The sequence below is a fragment of the Lissotriton vulgaris genome, chromosome 11, assembly GCF_964263255.1.
Source record: "Lissotriton vulgaris chromosome 11, aLisVul1.2, whole genome shotgun sequence".
Lineage (NCBI taxonomy): Eukaryota > Metazoa > Chordata > Amphibia > Caudata > Salamandridae > Lissotriton > Lissotriton vulgaris.
In genome coordinates, this window is record NC_141699.1 from 164,646,942 (window position 1) to 164,669,648 (window position 22,707).

Below are 22,707 nucleotides of genomic sequence, written 5' to 3' on the forward strand. Positions count from 1 at the left end.
TCTAAACAGCGCATTAAAGGTAAGCAACCCTAGCTCATCTTTTGCTTTCTGACCATTTACCAGAGCCACCACCTCTTGATTATGCACGAGGAAAGTAACCTTGATGCTCACCAGCTCCCTAGGCAAAAGCAACATTGCAACCACCAGAGTGAACAATTCCATAAAACCAATACTATCACTGAATGGGCACACCATCAGCTGTTTAAACTGCTGGTGCAGGCTTAGTAGAGATAAGTTATTAAAGCCCAGTTCATTTTCCACCTCCCCCGCTGCTTTCAAGGATTTTCACCATAAACTCTTCATTGTATCTTAACCACATCATACCCCCACACGCTTTTTATATGACATCCAACTATCATGTCAACAAACACCCTCCTTTCTTTGCTGAAGGCCTCTCTGCCCAGAACAGTGCCCGTGGTGCGACCTATGAACCCCCAACCTACCCCGGCCTGCCTTGTCACAAAGAAACTCAACCGAACAACCTGTTAGGGAAAGAAAATGGGTGTTCAGGCTGGGTAAGAGAGTAGGTGCAATATGTACTGTTCATTTCTACCATAACATGAATTATCTGATGCTAAATTATATAAATGAAGAAAAGTGTAGAATCGAATCTGGTGAACAAACTGAGAATAATTCAGAGACATGTCAGCTCCCTCTGAATTTGACAGGAAGTGAAGTACCAAATCATGGGATTTATGAGTTCAAGGAAACAAAGAGAGTTGAGAGTTCCAGTGATGAGGTCTAGTTGTTGACAAGGCGTCACGATGTAATAGAAGCTCTAACTTCCTGATCTCTGCTCTCCGACTGTCTAAAGGGTTTTCTTAAGGCTAGAAGACCTTATTTTCTCTTCCTGATAATGCATTCGAACTCGGAGAACTTGGAGAACCTGTTCTGTGTTTTTTTAGATTTACGCTCACAGTGGTCTTTTAGTTCATGCAGGTAACAGCAGACGTTTTCGAGCAGCTAAATTCCAGAAACTTACCGTATTTTCCGGCGTATAAGACGACCCGGCGTATAAGACGACCCCCTAGTTTGCTTAATAAAATGTAGGTTTCATGCTATACTCGCCGTATAAGACTACCCCCACTTCCAGTGCAGTCCAACGCAGTCCTGCATAGCCATTTTGAGAATGTATTTTATTTTGGCTCGTACTTTGTATGCTTTGTATGCTTTTGTAACCTACACACTTATCACTTTTTCTCCAGGAATGTACCGATTGCTACCTCATGTATTTTGGTTGCTCGCTATTGTCACTTTTGGTCCATGTAACTTAATGTTTGCTTTTGTAATTTGTCCATGGTTATTGTTGCTCACATCAGCCCATTTTTATATAATGCAGAAGCAGTCCGACACCTTCGGGTGTAGTCCGCGCTATGTAAAAACGCATGAAAACATTACTTCAAATTTAGTATCCGGCGTATAAGACGACCCCTGACTTTCCAGAACATTTTAAGGGGTTAAAAAGTCGTCTTATACGCCGGAAAATACGGTAAGTCCGTTCACATTTTTGGGAGTTTTCAGGTGCACTTTTCCCTTATTGGTATAAAGACGTTTTATTTTCCAGCGTGCATGTGAAGTACTGTGTGTCATGAGCTGGGTGAAAGGGCTGCAGTGATTTCAAAATTCTAAAAACGAGCAAAAGACATTTGTTTGAAGCATGCTGAAGTTAGTCTAAACTAACGGGACAACTGGAAGGATTTCAGCTGTGCATAATTGACTCATTTTACATTGAGACTCCATGCAATACATTATTTGAAGAAAAGTAGTATTTAGATATTATATTACTATTCAGCATGTGTTAAACAAGACACCAGGGAAATAGCTACGGTTGAGAAAGTACATTATATTATATTATAGGAAAAAGTCATTTCTGTATATATTAACCATGACATTTACTTGCAGTTGTCTTCTGAAATATTCAAGAGAAAAATAGTTGAAAATGTGGTTAAATACTTATTGAAGGTGTGTAAATGTGAAAAAGAAAAGATACCAGCATGTCTACATAATATGGTTGACCCTTATACATTGTCCTATCTTCTCTCTATAGGTGCAGTAGAACAGGTTCTATTTCTCCTACCAGCTACATTTTTTCTCCCAGTCCAAATTCCCCATGAGTTCTCTCAAGCCTTCTGTGTAAATGTTGGCGCTGGTGGAGCTTTGGACGATGAGGTGATAATTGGTTAAACAACGCGCCTCTGCGATGAAATTAAGGTACACCATTTTTGTATAGTGGCATAGGCCCAATAATCCCGCCCGGGCTCTGTGCTTTAAAGCTCACCTCCCTGTCCTCACTCAAATGCATGGATCTACTACCATGGCTCACCTCTCTACCTACTTTAAACTAACCAACCTGGCCCATCCACAATAAGGCTGAGATTGTTCAAGCACACTTGTCATTCAAATCCTCCTTCGCTGTCACTTGCAATACTCTCAGTGGCTCCACAACCTACCTTGAATCCTCCATAACTAACCTGACTACTCCCCTTTTCAGTACCAGACACGCAACCTAGGAACCCTCTGGTGTCGTCAGACTAGGTAACCTAAAACGTCCCTGGGTCCTCCAGTGTGAAAGAATGCCAGCCAGTAGAGACAGTCCAGAAACTTACCCGTAACAGTCTGTAACGCCTTAGCTGAACTACCAACCGCTATCCTCAATGGCATGTGGGGCTGCCACCTACCCCAAATGACTGGGGAGAGATGCAGTATCCTGGTCTGTCCCAATGCTAAAGGGCAAGATAGGAGCAGCAACGTCTGCCTCTGGCTACCATATTTAATGTCCAAGACAACACACAAGTGATTAGATCTCAGTATCTTAGGGCCATATTTATCAAGCAAATTCGCATTCACAAACTGCGAATTTCAGCGTTTGCGAATCCGAATTTGCTAAATGGTATGTATTAAGGAAAATCTGGTGCAAAAGAAGGAATCGCAAAATTTGCGATTCCTTATTTTGCAGTTGCATTTAAGGAATCGCAAATTTTGCGATTCCTTAAATGCACTGTATGAAGCAAAAAAAAATGCAAATTGCCCTTAAGGAATCGCAAATTACCACCAATTTCAAGTTGGTGGTAATTTGCGAATTCCTTGAAAAATGCACATTTTTGCATTTTTCAAAGTGCCATGTGACGCACATACATGCCCTTAGGGCATGTATGTGCGCCACATGTGCACCCAAGCTTATTTCAGGGGTGCAACCAGGTGACCTTTGGACACCCTTGCACCCTTGAAATTATTCTCAATTTGCAATTCTCAAATTGCGAATTGCAAATTGAGAATACCTTCCCATTCATTCCTATGGGCCTCCTGGCCCATAGAAATGAATGGGAAAGTATTCCTTAATTGCGATTCGCAATTTGCTAATCGCAATTAAGGAATACTAAGAATTCGCAAAAAACTTGCAAATTTGTACATACATCCCAATTTGCCATTCTGAAAATAGCGATTTCTAAAAAATCGCTATTTCAGAATCGCAAATCAGGTTGATGAGCCATATGGCCCTTTGATCTTCAAAACATGCAAATAACATATTCTGGTAATATACAGGATGCATTTTAAATAAACTAAAATGGATGTGGTTTAAAATGAGAATTTCAGGATGTAGCTTGAAATCGTGAAACATATAACCAAGCATTTTTTAGATTTTTCTTGAGGTTTGATTATAGATTTTGCTGCATGAAACTGAAGATATTTCTCCGCACTGCTGTCGCCTGGTGCCGCATAAGCACCAGGCACATAAATGTCAGAATTCTCTTTGTTTCTATGCATTTGAAGATGAGGATCCTGTTCTTTACCCTTGAAAAGGGCTACAGAGCACGTTCCGTTTAATATAAAAAGGAGTACAGTTTGAAACAATCAATACAAAAAATCAATAGAAACTGCCAGGGATAAAATCCATATCTTTCTTTCTTCTCCTCTCTGTCTCCTTCCGGCCTTGTTCTTTGGAAGGCGAGGAGCTCATGCAGCTGCCATTCACCTATGGATGTCTGTCTGCACATTTTTGTCGTGTGGTGTATGCTAAAGGTGGAATGATTCAATAAATATTGATATCCTTTACACAGTATCTGTTGCTGCAAATGTGCAGGCAAAAGAACCAAGAGACAAACATTGAACACCCACAGTACAAATAGTACATATAAACCGCATACTTTGAATATAAAATAGAAATCTGAAGTTTGCGTTTTAAACTCTTTCATCTGCAACTTGTGCTTCTCACCTTGCCACGCTCACACACACACATGCACACACATATGTTAATATATATATATATATATTTTACTAGCAGCCCGTCCCAACGTTGTCCGGGTATGAATTGCTGCCGGCCAGTAGTATATTGTTTTGTAGGATTTCGTTTTGATGTGCGTTCAGTAGTGTGTGAACTCAAGTTTCCCTACTTTATTTTTCCTTGCAATATTATATAGCGCGAACTCGACAACATGGCATGAGCACAATTTACATTACAGAAGAACACATTCATTTGTGGTAGGCACGGGGAGACAAAGCGATTTGCCTGGAATCACAGGATGTTGAGCTGATGCCAAGATTCAAACGTAGCTCCCCAGCTCTAAAGTTCGCAATTCTAGAACTTGTGGCGGGAGGTGTGTCTAAAAGTGTATGTCGGTGCTGGCCATCAATGAGAGAGACCTGTGCATTTTTCAAATGGGTGGTGAAAAAATATGAGTATGTTGCTGGAGATGTGGGCCGCCGTGCCACCAATGTACTTACCGGGGAAGGGTAAACACCCATTATTCCGCAACTTTCTATCCGCATGCCATCACTCCGCATACTTTCATTACGAAAGTACCATGACTCCACAATGCCATTATAACACATGGCATTACATTTTATATGCTTTTACCACGCATACATTTACAACGAAATTCGTTGTAAATGCATGAATGGTAAAAGCATGTTTTTTTAAAAATGTTTGGATAAGGTAAGTATGGGTATAGGGGTATATGTTTTGGGGTACTGAAGTATATATTTTGGGGTGTTTGGGTATTTTAAGGGTTCAGATATAGTTTTGGGTTATGGGGCACAGGGGTAGTTTTAGGGTTTAGGGACAGGTTTGGGTTTTGGGGTACAGGGGTATTTTTAGGGTTCAGAGCTAGGTTTGGGTTTTGGGGTATAGGGGTATATTTAGGGTTCAGGGGTAGGTTTGGGTTTTGGGGTACAGGGGTATTTTAAGGTTTCAGGGCTAGGTTTGGGTTTTGGGGTACAGGGGTATTTTTAGGGTTCAGGGCTAGGTTTGGGTTTTGGGGTACAGGGGTATTTACTATTTATCGGGTTCAGGGCTAGGTTTGGGTTTTGGGGTACAGGGGTATTTTTAGGGTTTAGGAATAGGTTTGGTTTTTGGGGTACAGGGTATATTTATAGGGTTAAGATGGGTTAGTGTTTAAGGGTGTTGGGGTATTTTAAGGAGTAAGGGTGGGTAATGTTTATGGGGTGCAGGGGTATTTAAAGGGAGCAGGGTGGGATTAGCACACAATATGAGACATGGCATGAGACATGGCATGAAGGGCGGAACGTACCACACGCCCGCAGCATTTGTCACGCCCCCAGCACACGCCCACAGCACAACGCAGACACGCCCACAAGGGACTACTTTGCTGGCACAGTTCTTTTACCTTTTAAATGTATATGGTGGGCGTCTGCATAGCCTATGTCCTTCTGCTGCAACTGCCCTTTCCAATGCTATATTGGGTGTTGTGATTGGTGCTGTGGTTACTGAGATTACCCGCCTCAAAGGTTTGGGCTCCCTCTTTATTATATTACTATGGATATATATATATATATATATATATATATATATATATATATATATATATATATATATATATATATACATATGTATATATACTAGCAGCCCGTCCTGACGTTGTCCGGGTACGAAAAAGAATGTCTTAAATGGTTAGAATAGGCAAGGCAATGTTTTTTTTAAAAGTTCATGCGACTTGCCTGTGCGGCTGCTCAGAACCCCTCTTTCTGTTGCGCGGAGGGTGAGCGTGTGCTCTGCGGTTTGTTGTCCTTTGGCATGCACACTGAGGGCATGTGCCTTAGTAGGTTGACGCACCCCCCAAAGACTTGCTTGGTGCACTTAGACGCCCTATATAGCGTCACTGCCAAAAGCCACAACTCCAAGGACGCTATTCCCCCTCTCCACAATGCTTCCGGCGTCTCTGAAGGCACACGCCTACAACAATGCTAAACGACACGCCCAAGACGTGTCAGAACGCTATTTTCACACAGAACGCTTTTCGCAAGCATTGCTTTACAGCAGGACGCCCACAACGGACTACTTTGTCCCAAAACGGTCTTTTTCACTTGTAATGTATATATTGGGCTGGTGTAAAGCCTATGTCCATCTGCTTATACTCACCTTTCCAATCCTGTATCCGGTGTTCTGATTGGTGCTGTACTTCCAGAGCTTACCCGCCTCAAAGGTTTGGGCTCTCTCTTTATAATGTTAGTATTGATATATATATATATATGACAAACACTGTAACTCACTTGGGACACACTCAAGATTGTACCAGGTTACCCGCCTTTATTTTGTAGGTATGGACACACTTGCATGCAGGTAATTGAAGCAGCTTTCCTTAACGCCAACGCGTTTCGAGTTTATCTCTTTATCAGGCGCTCGGAAAGTTCGTACTTTGGCAGGCCTCTCCCATCGATTTATACATGGTCCCGCCCCTCATAAGGCAATTTGAAGACTTGGTGGAGTTGTAGTGCCCTTATTGCCATTCAATTGTAGCACACTAATTCCTGCTGTATAAAGTCTGAAATGGACCCCCACACGCTGGTATGTCCTAAATCCTGGGTGTCAGCTCCACTTGAGGACGTTAAATACCTTCCTCGCGGCCCCCTCGGTATCATGGGGTGGTGCAGTCCCGGCGGATGAGCCTCCGCCGCACATTTGACAAAACACCTTAACTCACTTGGGACACACTCGAGATGGCACCAGGTAACCAGCCTTTATTTTGTAGGTATGGGCACACTTGCATGCAGGTAATTAAAGCAGCTTTCCTTAACTCCGACGCGTTTCGAGTTTATCTCTTTGTCAGGGGCTCGGAAAGTTTGTGCTTTGGCGGGCCATCTCCCATTGATTTATGCATAGTCCCGCCCCTCATAAGGCAATTTGACGACTTGTGGGAGTTGTAGTGCCCCTTATTACCATTCAATTGTAGCGCACTAATTCCTGCTGGATAAAGTCTGAAATATATATATACTTGTTTGTGTATTACCTACTAGCAGTCGCCAGTAGGTAGTAATAGCTAAGACCATGTTTCTATAGGAAAAGTGTTTTTGACTTGCCTATATCTTTGGTGTCTTTTAACGAATCTTCATAAAATGGTCCGAAAAAATTGTCATTATTGAGTCTTGTTGTGCATGAAAAGTTTCAGGCTGATCCGTCAAGCGGGGGCTGAGAAAAAGGGGAGTCGAACAAAATATGATTTCCCATGTTAATTCCCATAGTAGTTTTGAACACGACTACAGCCCAAATTGATGGACGGAATTACACCAAATTTGGCAGGAACGTACATTTTGGTCCACAGATCACGCTTCCAGTTCTTTGGTGTAAATCCATTCAGTAGCTGTTGAGAAATCTAAGGGAAATGTGATGTCCCTCACAAGGATGACACGACCACCAGATGAGGTAAGTGGAACTTTAATAATAACACCTCATCTAATGGCACACCGCCATTGCCACCGCATTCCATCTCTGATCTACCCACATTCCACTCCATGCAATCCACTATTCCACACTTCTCCCTCCCATAATAAAGCAAAACAACAACTATAACCCACCTCTTCCCATCTTATCTTGAACATAAATAACAATGTTTTTCAATAAACATATAGTTAGTACAAAATAAACAATCAACACCCAAATATGTAGAAACAAATTGACCAACAGAAAAACTCCTGAAGAATATCCCCCAACAAAATCCTTGAGATAAGAAGGTTTTCGGATGTCTCTTCTGCTCTTCCTTCGGTTACAAGCTACATTTGAATGTGTCTCCTGTTAATCAGACACCCAGTATTTCTCACCAACTGCCTAGGATCCAGTTCACAGAAAGTAATTATGCTTGGCTCATGATGAAGAACAGTGTAGTAATCTCTTTCTTATGTAATGAATGTCCCTGGCTTTGATGCTCTTGCTATGTGATGTCATTTAGAATGTTGAGGAGGTTTGTGCTTGAAGTGAGAGCAGTTAGAGAAGATGGGCTGAGCAGCCAGGAGGCCGCTCCTGGTGGGGCATATATTAGAAACTTATATTAAGACCTACATTGGAACTTACTAAGCTGTAACTTAAGGAATAAACTACAAGTACAAGAGCTGTCTACTGGACTTCTTTATCTCTACATTGGCGACGATTTAAAAGGAGAAGAACTTACGCGTGGAAAACTGGAACTGAAGGTACTTATATTACTTAAGACATTGAACTATTTAAACTATCTGGCACCCGCCCCACCAGTGACCTTGACAACGGTCGCCCTAAATAATTCTATGTGCCAGATCCACTGAAAATGCACTGAACAGTTGGAGACATACATTCAACCTTGATGTTAAATGGCTAGCCAAAGAACACTGTGTTGATAACTTTTGGCAACTATTGGGCCTCGTGTAAGGAGTCTGTGAAGTCATTAAAGTGCCAGATTCTTCTTCAATTCTCATAATTGCAGCATCTTCCCCATCTCAATAAGGAAACTACAGCGTTTTTGGTACATTACACTCAAAGCATTTTTCAATCACCTACTGAACTTTAAAAAAGGTGAGCTTTCCTATTTGATTCAAGATATTACTTTCAAGTGAGTGGACTCTCTTTCAGTTCGTGTGCATCACGTAGGCAACATTGACTTGTATTTCGTGTGACTTTCTGCATTTTTATTTTCTACCAAGAAACTCGCCATTAGCTGTAAGGTCTGCACCTTCTCTGCGTTGGTTTTCTAAGTTTTAACTTTGCCTCGGATGCTTGTTTACTCACCTTCCTGTGCCCAATGTCCGTGGTTGACGGTTGGTGAGGAACGATCTTCTCTTCATCCTGCCTGCAGCCCTTTTGATGACGTCTGTGGAATGCATCTGGGGATTAGCGAAGGTCTCCTATGACGTTTCTCTTTCTTTTGGATGCAGTTCTCCTGTTGTCTTTGTTCAACACGCTCTGCCCATGAGCCATCCGGCGGTGGCGTGACAGCGTGCCACCATCTTCTTCAAATGTGTGGTTTCAGTTCAACACGCACACTGTGGTCTTCCGGAGTGGAGGTCACGGTTTGGGTCTGCAGTCTGCCAGAAACGTTGGTAATGACGTTTTCATTATTGCTTCATACCGCCGAGTGTGCAGTAGATAACTCAAGTAATCTAAAAATCCATGCCAGAAAACAGCGATTTGCTCAAACTAGCACCTTGTCATTTCATGTTCGAAGGCACACGGGGGAAAAAGCCTTACATATGTGATACTGAGCAGCTGTTGACTTTATCTGGATCGGGGCAACACTTATTGCTAAGGTGAGAGACTGCTTCATATGCTCATTTCTTTCCTGACATCTTGATCGTCTGAGAACGTCGTCTTCTACTCAGCGGTTGGATGTATTTAAAAGTACTTCTTATATTTCACAAGTTGATTCGTTTATACAGGAAAAAGGAATTGTTTTATGGCTCCAGTGGGAAACGGGTTCATGGAGAAACGAGTGTTCTTGATACATGAACAGTTTTGCTATACTCTAAATAAGGTCTTACTGCCATCTACTGAATTAAGTTAGTATTCAACTTGTATTGTTCCTTCAGTGTTTATTTTTCAGGTTTCCTGGAACTCCTTATTTTAAATATGACTGTTCTTGTTGTGATAATATATACAGTAATTTAGGTAAAACTGATATGTATATTTTAATGATATGGCAGTAATTTCAGTAGCACTGTTATATTTTAACAGGCAGCAATTTTAATAGGCAGAAATTTTAATAAGACTGTGCTGTTTGTGATAAGTCATGCTGCAATTTAAGTAAGACAGCTATGTTTTATAGTGATGTAAGTGCTTCTGCCATCTATTTAAATAACTGCTGATTTATTTATAGTGATATACAGCTATTTGAGTAGGATTGTTATATTTAAAAATGATTTAAGCAGCAATCTTTATAAGTCTGTTATACGTAAAGTGATATTTCCTTGTCCCTGGTAGGTGAACGGAATGTTACAGTGTAGGCAGTAGAGGGGATGTGATATTTCCTGGTCCTGCAATTTATTACAATGTGTGCAGTAGAGGGGATGTGATATTTCCTGGTCCTGCAATTTGTTTAAGTTTACGAAATGTTACAGTGTAGGCAGTAGAGGGGATGTGATATTTCCTGGTCCTGCAATTTATTACAATGTGTGCAGTAGAGGGGATGTGATATTTCCTGGTCCTGCAATTTGTTTAAGTTTACGACTTCTATATTAATACTTTGTTATTTACATTGCTATTACTACATTTACTATTTACCATTTATTTATTATTATTGTTATTACATAGGGAAGGCTATTTTATTACTTACTGTACTATTATTATAGTTAAAGTTATTAAAGATGTTTTACTGTTTATTACTTACATTATTATTACTATTGCATTGTATTTATTATTAGTACATAGGCAAGGATAATTTTTATTACATTTCTCATTATTGCTTTACTTTTACATTATTATTATTATTACATAAGAAGATTTGGTTATATTATTATGGTGTTCTTTTATATGTACTTCTGGAATGTTTATCTTCTCTTCATATGTTATACTATTTCGTTTTGTTTAATATTATAAAGGGGAAGATGTGTAGTAATCTCTTTCTTATGTAATGAATGTCCCTGGCTTTGATGCTCTTGCTATGTGATGTCATTTAGAATGTTGAGGAGGTTTGTGCTTGAAGTGAGAGCAGTTAGAGAAGATGGGCTGAGCAGCCAGGAGGCCGCTCCTGGTGGGGCATATATTAGAAACTTATATTAAGACCTACATTGGAACTTACTAAGCTGTAACTTAAGGAATAAACTACAAGTACAAGAGCTGTCTACTGGACTTCTTTATCTCTACAAACAGCTACCCTGTTCTTATTCCAAATTCGACAGTCATTCGTCTCGATTACATTCTTGAAACATTTGATTACCTCCAAATCCCTGTTATACCTGGACCAATCTGTGCAACCCTTGGGTGCCCTAATCTTCACATAATCTCCAACCCTGATCTCCACATTCTTCACCTTCTTATTTCTAGCAAAATGTTCCTTCCTCTTGTTCCGTGCTATAGTCACCTAGTTTCTACATTCACCCACAGCATTATTGATCAATCAATCAGAGTACTTGTAGAGCGCGCTACTTACCCGTGAGGGAAGGGGGTGCTGCTACTGCTCGAAGAACCAGGTCTTGAGGAGTCTTCTGAAGGCGAGTAGGTCTTGGGTCTGCTGTATGTGGGTAGGGAGGTTGTTCCAGGTCTTGGCGGCGAGGTAGGGGAAGGATCTCTGCCGCAGGAGGTCGTTCGTTGGATGCGGGGGACATCGGCGAGGGCGAGGCTGGCGGAGCAGAGCTAGCGGGTGGGGGTGTAGAAGCTGAGTCTGCTGTTAAGGTAGGCTGGTTCGGCATTGGGGAGTGCTTTGTGTGCGTGGGTGAGGATCTTGAAGGTGATCCTCTTGTAGACGGGGAGCCTGTGTAGGTCTCTCAGGTGGGGGGTGATGTGGCTGCGGTGGGGGACGTTGACGATCAGTCGGGCGGAGGCATTTTGGATGCGTTTTAGTCATCGTAGGTGTTTGGCTGGGATTCCTTCGTAGAGTGCGTTGAGGTAGTCCAGTCTGCTGCGGACGAGGGCCTGTGTCACCATTCTTCTTATTTTGGGGTCCACTTGTAGATCCTGTGGAGCATGCGGAGGGTGTTGTGGCAGGAGGAGGAGACGGCATTGACCTGCTTAGCCATTGAGAAGGAGGAGTCAAGGATGAATCCTAGGTTGCGTACATGGTCGGTGGGTGTTGGTGCTGTTCCCAGTGTGGTCGGCCACCTTGAGTCGTCCCAGGCTGAGGGGGTGGGTCTGAGGATGAGTACCTCCATCTTGTCCGAGTTCAGCTTCAGACGGTTGCTCCTCATCCAGTCGGCGACGGCCTTCATTCCCTCGTGGAATTTGGTTTTGGCGGTGTGTGGGTCCCTGGTGAGGGAGAGGATGAGCTGGGTGTCGTCGGCGTAGGAGATGATGTTGAGGTCGTGCTGGCGGGCCACTTGTGCGAGGGTGGCCATGTAGATGTTGAACAGCGTCGCGCTGAGGGAAGAGCCCTGGGGGACGCCGCAGATGATGTTGGTAGCTTCGGATCGGAAGGGTGGGAGGCGGGCGCTCTGGGAGAGGAAGGACGTGGTCCAGTCAAGTGCCTTCTCTTGGATTCCGGCTTCTAGGAGGTGTGTCTTTAGAGTGCGATGGCAGAGCGTGTCGAAGGCGGTCGACAGGTCCAGGAGGATGAGGGCTGATGTTTCGCCGTTGTCAAGTTGGCGCCTGATGTCGTCTGTGGCGGCGATGAGGGCTGTCTCGGTGCTGTGGTTTCGTCTGAACCCGGACTGGGACGGGTCCAAGATGTTTTTGTCTTCTAGGTGGCGGGCCAATTGCTTGTTGACGATTTTCTTGATGACCTTTGCCGGGAACGGGAGCAGAGAGATGGGCCTGAAGTTCTTGAGGTCCTTGGGGTCCGCCTTGGGCTTCTTGAGGAGGGCATTGATTTTGGTGTGCTTCCAGCTTTCCGGGAATGTCGCTGTTTCGAAGGAGATGTTTATGACCTTCCGTAGTTGGGGTGCGATGGCTGCGTCTGCTTTGTTGAATATGTGGTGTGGGCACGGGTCTGACGGAGATCCTGAGTGAATGAAGTTCATGACCTTGCGTGTCTTGTCGTTGACGTTGGACCAGAAGGTCAGGTGGATGGCGCTGGTGGTGTTCGCAGGGGAGGTGGAGTCTGGCGTAGTCGGGGCGGTTGTGGTGTTGAAACTGTCTTGGATGTCAGCGATCTTGCGGTGGAAGAAGATGGCTAGTGAGTCGCACAGTTCTTGTAAGGGCGGGATGTTGTTGACGTTGGCGCTGGGGTTGGAGAGTTCCTTTACGATGCAGAAGAGCTCTTTGCTGTCGTGTGCATTGTTGTCCAAGCGGTCTTTGAAGAGGATCTCTTGGCTAATCTGATGAGGCGGTGATGTCTGCGGGTGGCGTTCTTGTGGGTTGCGTGGTTGTCCGTGTGCGTTCGTGGAGCCTTATTTTCTCCAGTTTCTGGCATGCGCGTTTGGAGGTCGGGAGCTTGTCGGTGAACCAGGTGGCTCTCTTGCTGGGGTGGCTGTTGGAGGGTTTCTTGAGTGGGGCGAGGGTGTTGGCGCAGTCGTCGATTCACTGTCTAAGGTTGCAGGCTGCGGCGTCTGGGTTGGTGGGGCCGGTGGGTGGGTTCTGGACGAGGGTGGTGATCAGCTGGTCTTTGGTGACTTTGCTCCAGCAGCGGCGAGGCAGCTGTTGGGTGCGGTGGTGCGTGGTTGGTTTCTTGAAGGTGAAATTAATGCAGCGGTGGTCGGTCCAGTGGAGTTCGGTGATGTGGTCGAAGGTGACGTGGGTGCCTGTGGAGAAGACGGAATCCATTGTGTGGCCGGCAGCATGGGTGGGTGCGGTGACGAGCTGTTTGAGGCCGAGGTTATCAAGGTTGTCGATCAGAGTGGCGGAGTTGGCGTCGTTGTTGTTCTCGAGGTGGAAGTTCAGGTCCCCGAGGAGGATGTAGTCCGTGGAGGTGAGTGCGTGGGTGCTGGCGAGGTCGGCAATGGAGTCGCTGAACTGAGCCCAGGGTCCTGGGGGTCTGTAGATGAGAGTTCCTCTGAGGGAGGTGTTGGGGCCGGAAGTGCAGGAGTTCGGCGGTGTGGAGGGTGTCGTCTGCGTGGGTGGCGACCTTGAGGGTGGACTTGTGGACGATGGCTATTCCTCCTCCAGTTCCATTGGTGCGATCCCTGCGGGTGATCTTGTAGCCGTCCGGGATGACTATGGCGCTGTCGGGCGCCGAGGAGTTGTTCCTCCAGGTCTCGGTCAGGAAGGCCACGTCTGGGACGGAGGTGTCGAGCAGATCCTAGAGCTCGACGGCGTGTTTGGGAGCGGAGCGGGTGTTGAGGAGTATGCAGCGGAGGTGGTTGGGTCCAGTCCTTGGAGATTTGGTGGTTCTATCGCAGGTGAAGCTGCAGGTGCAGCAGAAGAAGGGTCCATTTTGGGGTGGCCTGGAAGCAGGTCTGGTTCGCCCGGCGTTGAGTGCATGGAGGCTGCCGACGTCGTAGTGGAGTCTGGTGTCAGGGCGTTCGTGGGGTCCAGGGGTTCTGGCGCTGGACACGGTCCAGGCGCAGACAGGCACAGACGGGCTTGACTTAGGCGCGCCTTCGGTGCGCCAGCGGCGCAGTTGCCGCCATTTGAAGGGGAACTGGGAGTGAGGAGCAGCTGGGAGGCGGGAGGCGAGAGGCAGGAGACTGCAAATGGGCGTGGGGCCGCAGGGGCAGCATCGGCAGGAAATGAGCAGTGGGCACGGGGCGAGGAAAAGAACAGCGCCCAGGAATGGGCAGAAAACAGACCAAGATGCAGCCACAAGCACGGTGGAGCTGTAGTGGGGGAGCGACCTACCTGGCAAGGTCAAGGGTCGCTCTCCTCACTGTGCAGCTGCCGCTATTTGAACGGGTGCTGGGAGAAAAGAACAGCTGGGAGGTGGGAGGCGGGAGGCAGGGGACTGCGAATGGGCGTGAGGGGGTGGGGCCGCAGGGGCAGCAGCGGCAGGAAATGAGCAGTGGGCACGGGGGCGAGGGAAAGAACAGCGCCCAGGAATGGGCAGAAAACAGACCAGGATGCGGGCACAAGCGCTGGTGGAGCTGTAGCGGGGGTAGCGACCTACCTGGCAAGGTCAAGGGTCGCTCTCCTCACCCGCAGCTGCCGCCATTTGAAGGGGAGCTGGGAGGGAGGAGCAGCTGGGAGGCGGGAGGCAGGGGACTGCAAATAGGTGCGGGGGCGAGGCCTCAGGGGCAGCAGCGGCGGAAAATGAGCAGTGGGCACGGTGGTGAGGGAAAGAACAGCTCCCAAGAATGGGCAGAAAACAGACCAGGATGCAGGCACAAGCGCTGGTGGAGCTGCAGCGGGGGGAGCGACCTACCTGACACACACTTTGCACCAAAACATACAGCCAGGACATACTTTGGTGGATGGAGCTCTCCCTTTGAACAACTCAAACAGTGATTTGCCTGTGGTAGTGTGTTGTGACATTCGATAACCAGATATCCTACTCAATAATTCCTTCTTCCAATCTAAACCATTCACTCTTGCCAACTGTATGCCCTCTTTCAATGTCTTCACCACACTCTCAATGGCACCATTTGTTTGAGAGTGCTATAAGACTGACTTGTTATGTTCAATCCCACAATCCTCTAGATATGCCTCTTTCTCAAGAGAACAAAACTACTCTCCATTATCCGTGAGCAGATATTGTGGTTAACTTTCCAGCTTGAATACATTTTCCAAAAACCTAATGACTGCCGAAGTAAAGATATCATGTACACACAACACCTTAATCCACCGAGAATACAGATCCATTAGCACATTAACATAGGGAGAGGCATGATCTCCCTTCACTGGTCCCAAAATATCCAAAGCTACTTGTTCCCAAGAATATATTGGTCATTTTCTGCATTCCATGGGTAAATGATCATATAATACATACTCCACACAATCCCTAACCATACATTCAACATCATGATCTAAAGCTGGCCACCAAAAATCACTTCAAAGTCTACCTTTGGTGTTTACAATTCCCAAGTGTCTTTCATAAGCAAGTTGTATCACCTTCTGGCTCAGGCTTTTGGGTGGGATCAACCTCGTACCTCTTAACAAAAATCCCTTGTCAACTGCAAGTTCACTTAACAACCCATACGCGCCAGAAGCTCCCCAGTGGGCGATCCCAGCGTTTGCTAGGATCGCGGAATAAATGTCAATCAGAAAATGGAAAACAGGTGGATGCCTTGACGATGAGAGACTTATACCATGGCGGAAAGTTTATAATGAGGGAAGGCACAGAGACCTCCTTTGATTTATGCAGAGGACAGTACTTAAAATATACAAAGATCTCTCGGTGGCCAGTGAGATATGGCCGCCGTTCCCGGAGGGACCCCCTGTAACAAGAACCCTGCAGGTGATGCTATACATGGCACGGAGACAGCATATGATAACCCATCTATACAAGGCAATTCGTGAGGATCTACCTCAGTAGCCACTCCCCTTGCAGGCGAGATGGGACAGGGCAATGGAGAACACATGACAGAGAAAGGATGGAGGGGGGCGTGGCTTGGATGCCGAGGAGGTAGGCAGCGTGAGCCCGGAGCTCCGCGCCCGATCCCGGATATAATCCTGATAAACCGCACAAATTCCAACGGAAATTGGAAAATTCATTGGCTGAAGGCATCACGGAGGCATCGGCGTCCTGGGTTTGTGAACTCCGGCCGCTCATCTTCCAGAAAACCGGCCTTCGCAAGTATCACCGGGACGGATAGCTTCGATCTAAGATGGTGACGCAGAGAACAAAGGAGATCTGCTGCTCTGCATCCTTAGAGCTCCAGTACCAGCGTCGATTGCTAGATCGGAAGGTAGACCTTGGTCCTGTGAGGTGGCTGAGGTGGCCCTTTTCCCACCTTGATGAGGATGCGGCGGTGGAGTGGGGGAGTCCATCGAGGAGGACCCAAAAGGGCGGCAGCCCCGTGAATCGGCCATTACTCTCTCTGGGTGCGGGTCGTGGTGATGGAGGCCCCATCAACAGCGTGTTGCCTACAGGAGACGGACCCGCCTCATGAAGGGGACTCACACTGTGTTTGATGACCTGAGCGTGTTCCGGATCTTCAGCCATTGCTGCCACAGGGAAGCTCTCCGGAGTGGAGGGTCCTGAACTACTGACGAGCTGCACGGAGATTGGAAGCAGGACAAACATAGTAGTCGATCGGGCTGCCGGGGCCCACGGTTGGTAGTTGGGACTCCTTTTGCCCCTGGCTCGATCACACCACGATGGGGAAGCTGAAAGGGAAGGGGGATGGAGCGGCTGGACCTGACACGATGGACGGAGCGGACCAGAGCCACACTGATCTCCAATGCATGCAAGACCGCATCCTGGAGGCTATCGCAACCACAAAGGACGCTCTGCAGCAAGACATTGCCCAGGTAGCAACAGGCCTAGGGCTCTTGAAAGCTGAGCATGACAAACTTAAAGACAGGGTCAAGAGCGTGGAGATAACCCTGCAAGAACTGGCCCCGGCCCATAAGTCACTGGACGGCCGGGTGGAGGATGCGCTGGACAGAATAAAAGCACTGGAGAGGAGATCGGAAGATGCTGAAAACCGTAGTAGGCGCAACAACGTTGGCCTGGTAGGCCTTCCGGAAAAAACATAGGGTGATGATATGGTAGGCCACCTCGATCATCGGCTACGCACTGAAGTGGCACCGGAGGGGCTCTCTACCTTCTTCTCGCTGGAGCGGGCCCACAGAGTCCCGGCCCAACCGCCGGCCCCTGGCCTGCCCCCTCGCCCTCTAGTGATCAAACTTCTGCATTATAAAGACCGGGACTGGTTACTGCAGAGAGCCAGGGAAGTAGGTCCCTTCCAGGTTGGCAACAACAAGGTCACCCTGTTCCCGGATTATACATTCGGGACGCAGAAACTTAGGGCTGGTTTCCTCTCGATTAAACGAGAACTCCGTGTGGAGGGCATCAAGTACTCCCTCCTCTTCCCAGCGAAGTTGAGAATCGTGGTGGATGACAAAACGCTCTTCTTCACCACTTCGGCAGACGCTTGGGCATGGTGGGACACTTATAAGGCTGGAACGGATGGGGCCAGATTCAGGGCGGAAGAGGCACAAAAGAGACAGCCGACCAGAAAATCGCAAAGGATTCGGAAACGCCGACAGAGGTCTGGAAAACCATCAATGTCACAGACGGAGGAGGAGAGGAGGGCGGCTTTGCAAGCGGTGGTTGATCTCTCGGGGACGGTGCGGAGCCAATCCCGAAAAGGCACGGACTCTGAGGAGGAGGGCACGGAGTCGGAAACGGACCTTTCAGAACTTGGTGGTGCCAAAGGCCCCATTGTGACACCGCAAACATCGGGAGCGATCATTGAGGCCTAAGAGAAATGTTTCTGAGAACGGTCTAGTGAACGGGTACTGGGGTGCCATGCCCGTAGATGCCATGTGCTGATAAACAATACTATGGAGTTTCGTGAGTGATCATGGGGGGATTGTGGGGCGGGATATACGGGGCTAATCTTGTTTGACGAACTCCTTAGGTATCGGACCGCGCCCTACTGGCCCCTAAGGTCATCGCAGTGGAGACTGCGAGTTGTAGTGTGCTTATTTGAGGGAGGTTTGCCCAGTGGCTATAGTTTGGATGGGTTCTCTTCTGGTCGAGATGGGGCCTGTCCTGGGGGGGAGGGAACCGAGAGTAGTTTGGGAGGCTCTGGTTGGGGTTGGAGGGGTATGGGGTTCGGTTGTTGGGGGAGGGTGGGGGGTTCAGTATTATGGTGGCATATGCGCATGGTTGGAAATTATCGTTGTTATTTTCGGGGATGCAGGGAGTTATGGCTAATACGGGGGCTTTAAAATGTGTGACCTGGAATGTGCGGGGTTTGCATACCATGGTGCATAGACACAAGGTCCATGCTTATCTAATACGTAGGGGGGTACACATAGCCTTTCTTCAGGAGACGCACCTCACGAAACAGGAAGGAGTGGCGCTGCAGAGAAGATGGAGGGGACAGCTGTTTAATACAACGTACTCGGCCTTTGCAAGGGGCGCCATGATATGGATACGTGCTGGGGTTCCCTTTCAGGTCACCAAGCGGGTGATAGATCAGGAAGGCAGATTCGTAGCTATAGAAGGGAGACTCAGGGGACGAGTTGTGTCGCTGTATAGTGTGTATGCTCCGAATGTAGATTTACCCGCTTTTTTGACGACACACTCAGGTAAGCTAGCGAGCTACTTGGCGGGCCCAATATTCATGGGAAGGGACTTTAATTCAGTAGTAGACACCACATTGGATAGGTCCCACCCTCCATTACACTCATCACCAGTACATAGGTTGGCAAAGCGAAGATCGGATTGGCAGGAGAGTTGGGATCTGGGAGATGCTTGGAGAACGCTGCACCCCACGACAAGGGATTACTCATTTCATTCTAGTATACACGACCTACATGTCAGGCTGGAAGTGTTTTTGTGTTCTTCTCCCATACTCGTGGCAGTAGGAAGTGCGGAGTACCTGGCTCGCACATTATCTGACCACAACCCTTTGCTGTTGTCCCTGAACTGGATGGTGGATGTTTCGTGTGTTCCAACTTGGCGACTGCGACCGGATACCCTAGATGATTTGTTATTTAGAGAGGCCTTGGGTGAACGAGTGATTCAGTACTTTGAGGAGAATGGTGGCACTACGTCCACCAGGGCGATGGAGTGAGATGCCTTTAAGGTGGTGGTCCGAGGGCATTGCATTGGGGCCACTGCGGGTGCCCGTAAGACATTTTTGGATGACCTTGAACGTGCGGAGCGGGGGTTGCGGAGATTGGAGCGGGAGCGCCCGAATCATCCCGAGCTTCAGGAAGAGGTGGGCAGAGCTAAGGAAGCAGTGGCGGTGGAGTTGGAGCGACTGCGTAGTTTCGATCACAAGGTCTACCTGACCAGGGCGCATGCGGAGGGTGACAAGGCGGGGACTATGCTGGCCTGGCTTGCTAACCCGCTTAGGCGCGGCAATCCAATCGTGTCCATCGAGGTGGAGGGGGGCGGGCTTTGCCACACCCAGGCCGGGATCCTGGATAGGTTCAGGACGTACTATGAAAGATTGTATAGGAGCTGTCAAGACCTAAGTACACTGTCACTTACCTTAGCAATGACCGGTATTCTTTGTAGACAGTGTAGAGATTTCGCAGAGACGCAAGGGACCAACTTCCAGAAAACTCTAACTAAAACTTGCTGATGAAACTTACAGCTAAGCATTTAACTAGAACTTTCGGGAGGAGGGCCGGTACTGGACGTTGCGGGGAAGATTAGCCTTTGACTGTCGACCTGCAGATTAACAAGAACAACAAGCTCAGTATTCACACTAATTTAGTTGTATTCCTACCACTAGTTGTTTCTCTCTAAGCTCTACGTAAGAACTAGGTTTTTTCCCTAAGCTAAATTCCTACCTGCGATTCAGTCTGGTTCTGTCCACCGTCCAGTATTTCTTTGTCTTGTCAGGGATGTTGTCTTGGGAGTTGTCCTCTTGGAATAAAAGTCTGCAATCAAATAAAATATATATAAACAATCTTGCCTTACACTTTTAATCTCCTTTCTCCTTGCACTCTCTCCTTTTTTCTGTTTTCTCCTAACACTTACTTGATTAACTCTCTTTTCTGAATTAAAGGGTCCCCTTTCAGATGAGTTCTAGTATTAATTCACCTAATAAAAAATAAAATTCACCAAGAGAAAAACAACAGTTCTAGCAAAGACAACTCACTATGACCTCAGTGAATATTCCTTGACAAGTGAGGTATCCTAAATATCCTTAAACATAATAACAGAATCACAATGAACATTCTTGTGAATACCTTCAATATAAACGAAAGAGTGAATACTCATGATCACTAAACAAAGTCTGTAGTAATCTCAGCAGTCAAAAATAGGCAAGATTTGCATTCAAATAACTTCCCCAATATACATTGATAATCTAGTTCTTATTTTCAAATATCTTTCTCTCTTGCGTTGGGCGCCTTTGAAATCCCAAGAGACTTAGCTTTTAATGTTGTTCGTGGAGCTCCGTAGGCGCGCTGAAAGAAGCTGTTTCAAAGTCTTTGTCGAAGCAGAGAAGTTCCCTTGAAGTCTTCTCTCGGCGCAGGAACCAGGATCCCGAAGACCGCGATGCTGTGGACTCGAAAAGTCAGAGGCAAAGCGAGTTTTCTGAAGAGGGTGCGGTTTAAATAGCTTCCGCACCAAATGGCAACGTGCGCTTGCACGTTGCAACAGACTTCAACCTTCCGCGTGCAGCGCGAGCGGAAGGCTTTCTTTCAGACGGCTTGAATCACAGCACACGCGTCTATCGCGTGAGAAAGCTTTCAGCTGCACGAAGTCAAAACCAAGCTAAATATCACAAAAGTTTAATGATCAAGCCTGAATCGAGATCCTAAAATATGGTATTCATATTATTGTTTCGACCTTCCTTTCTATTTAAGCAAACGTTGTAACAAGCATTTACTCAGTACACAAACAGTTTACAAAAACATACTTACATAAGAGGTGCTGGTGCACGGGAAAGGGGTGGGTTTTTTCAGATGGGAAAGAAAACAATTATCCAGTAATGTACTAGAGGTACATTTTCTGATGAGTACCCTGCATATTACCTTGGGAAGGGACAGGTGGAACTGGGGAATCGTGACAGTACTCCCTCCTCAAGATCCCCCCTAAAACCGGTGCAATGGGTTTGGGTTTCTCAGGATGTTGGGTATGAAACCTTTTCAGCAATTTGGGAGAATTTCTTAAATGTTCCAAAGGTTCCCAAGACCTTTCCTCCGGACCGTAACCCTTCCAATCAACTAGGTAAAGCAGTCTTCCCCTAGACCTCTTGGAGTCTAGAATCGCCTTAACCTCAAATTCAGGACTTCCTTCTATATCAATGGAGGAGGGGGGTTGAACAAATCGAGTCTGGGCATGAAAAGGTTTGATTAATGATACATGAAACACTGGATGGATTTGAAATTTGGCAGGTAAAGTCAACTTCATACACACTGGATTTATGATCTTTTCTATAGAGAAAGGGCCAATGAATCTAGGGTTGAATTTTCTATTTCCTTTTAGTTTCAGATTCTTTGTGCTTAACCAAACTTTATCTCCAGGTGAATAAAGTGGAGGCTTAGATCTATGTTTATCAGCGGATTTCTTTTGATCCTCTTTCGCTTTGGCCAAATTGAAAGCTGCTTGTTCTTGAATAGAAGACAGTTTAGAAACATAATCTGAAATGGCAGGTACATGATTAAGCTCCTTTATCTCTTTAGGAAAGGAATTAGGGTGATAACCTAGATTACAGAAAAAAGGTGACATACCAAGGGAAGAATGATCTACATTGTTGTAAGCAAATTCTAACTGACTTAGAAGGGTTGACCATTCCTCACCTGCATTAGTTAGCATACAACGAATGAATTGTTCAATAGTTTGATTGGTGCGTTTAGTGAGACCATCAGTCTGAGGATGATAGCTGGAAGATAAACGTATATCCATATTCAAAAGAGACCTTAAGTTCTGCCAAACCCGTGAAACAAACTGGGACCCTCTGTCCGAAATCACCACAGATGGAATCCCATGCAGACGGACTACATGTTCCATTATTAAGTGTGCCAACTCCATGCTAGTTGGTAGTTTCTTTAGTGGGACAAAGTGAGCCATGCGTGAAAACTGATCTACAATTGTAAGAATAGTAGTAAACCCCTTTTTGGTAATTGGTAATTCAACAATGAAATCCAAAGAAATTGTATGCCATGGTCGAGGTGGCAAAGGTAGAGGATGTAACAAACCACTAGGATTTTGATGAGATGACTTGTTCTGAATACAAACCCCACATGTTTCAACATAAAGTTGCACATCTTTAAACATTGAAGGCCACCAAAAGGTTCTTTTGATCAAATCATAGGTCTTAATTTTACTTGGGTGAGCAGACAAGGTAGTG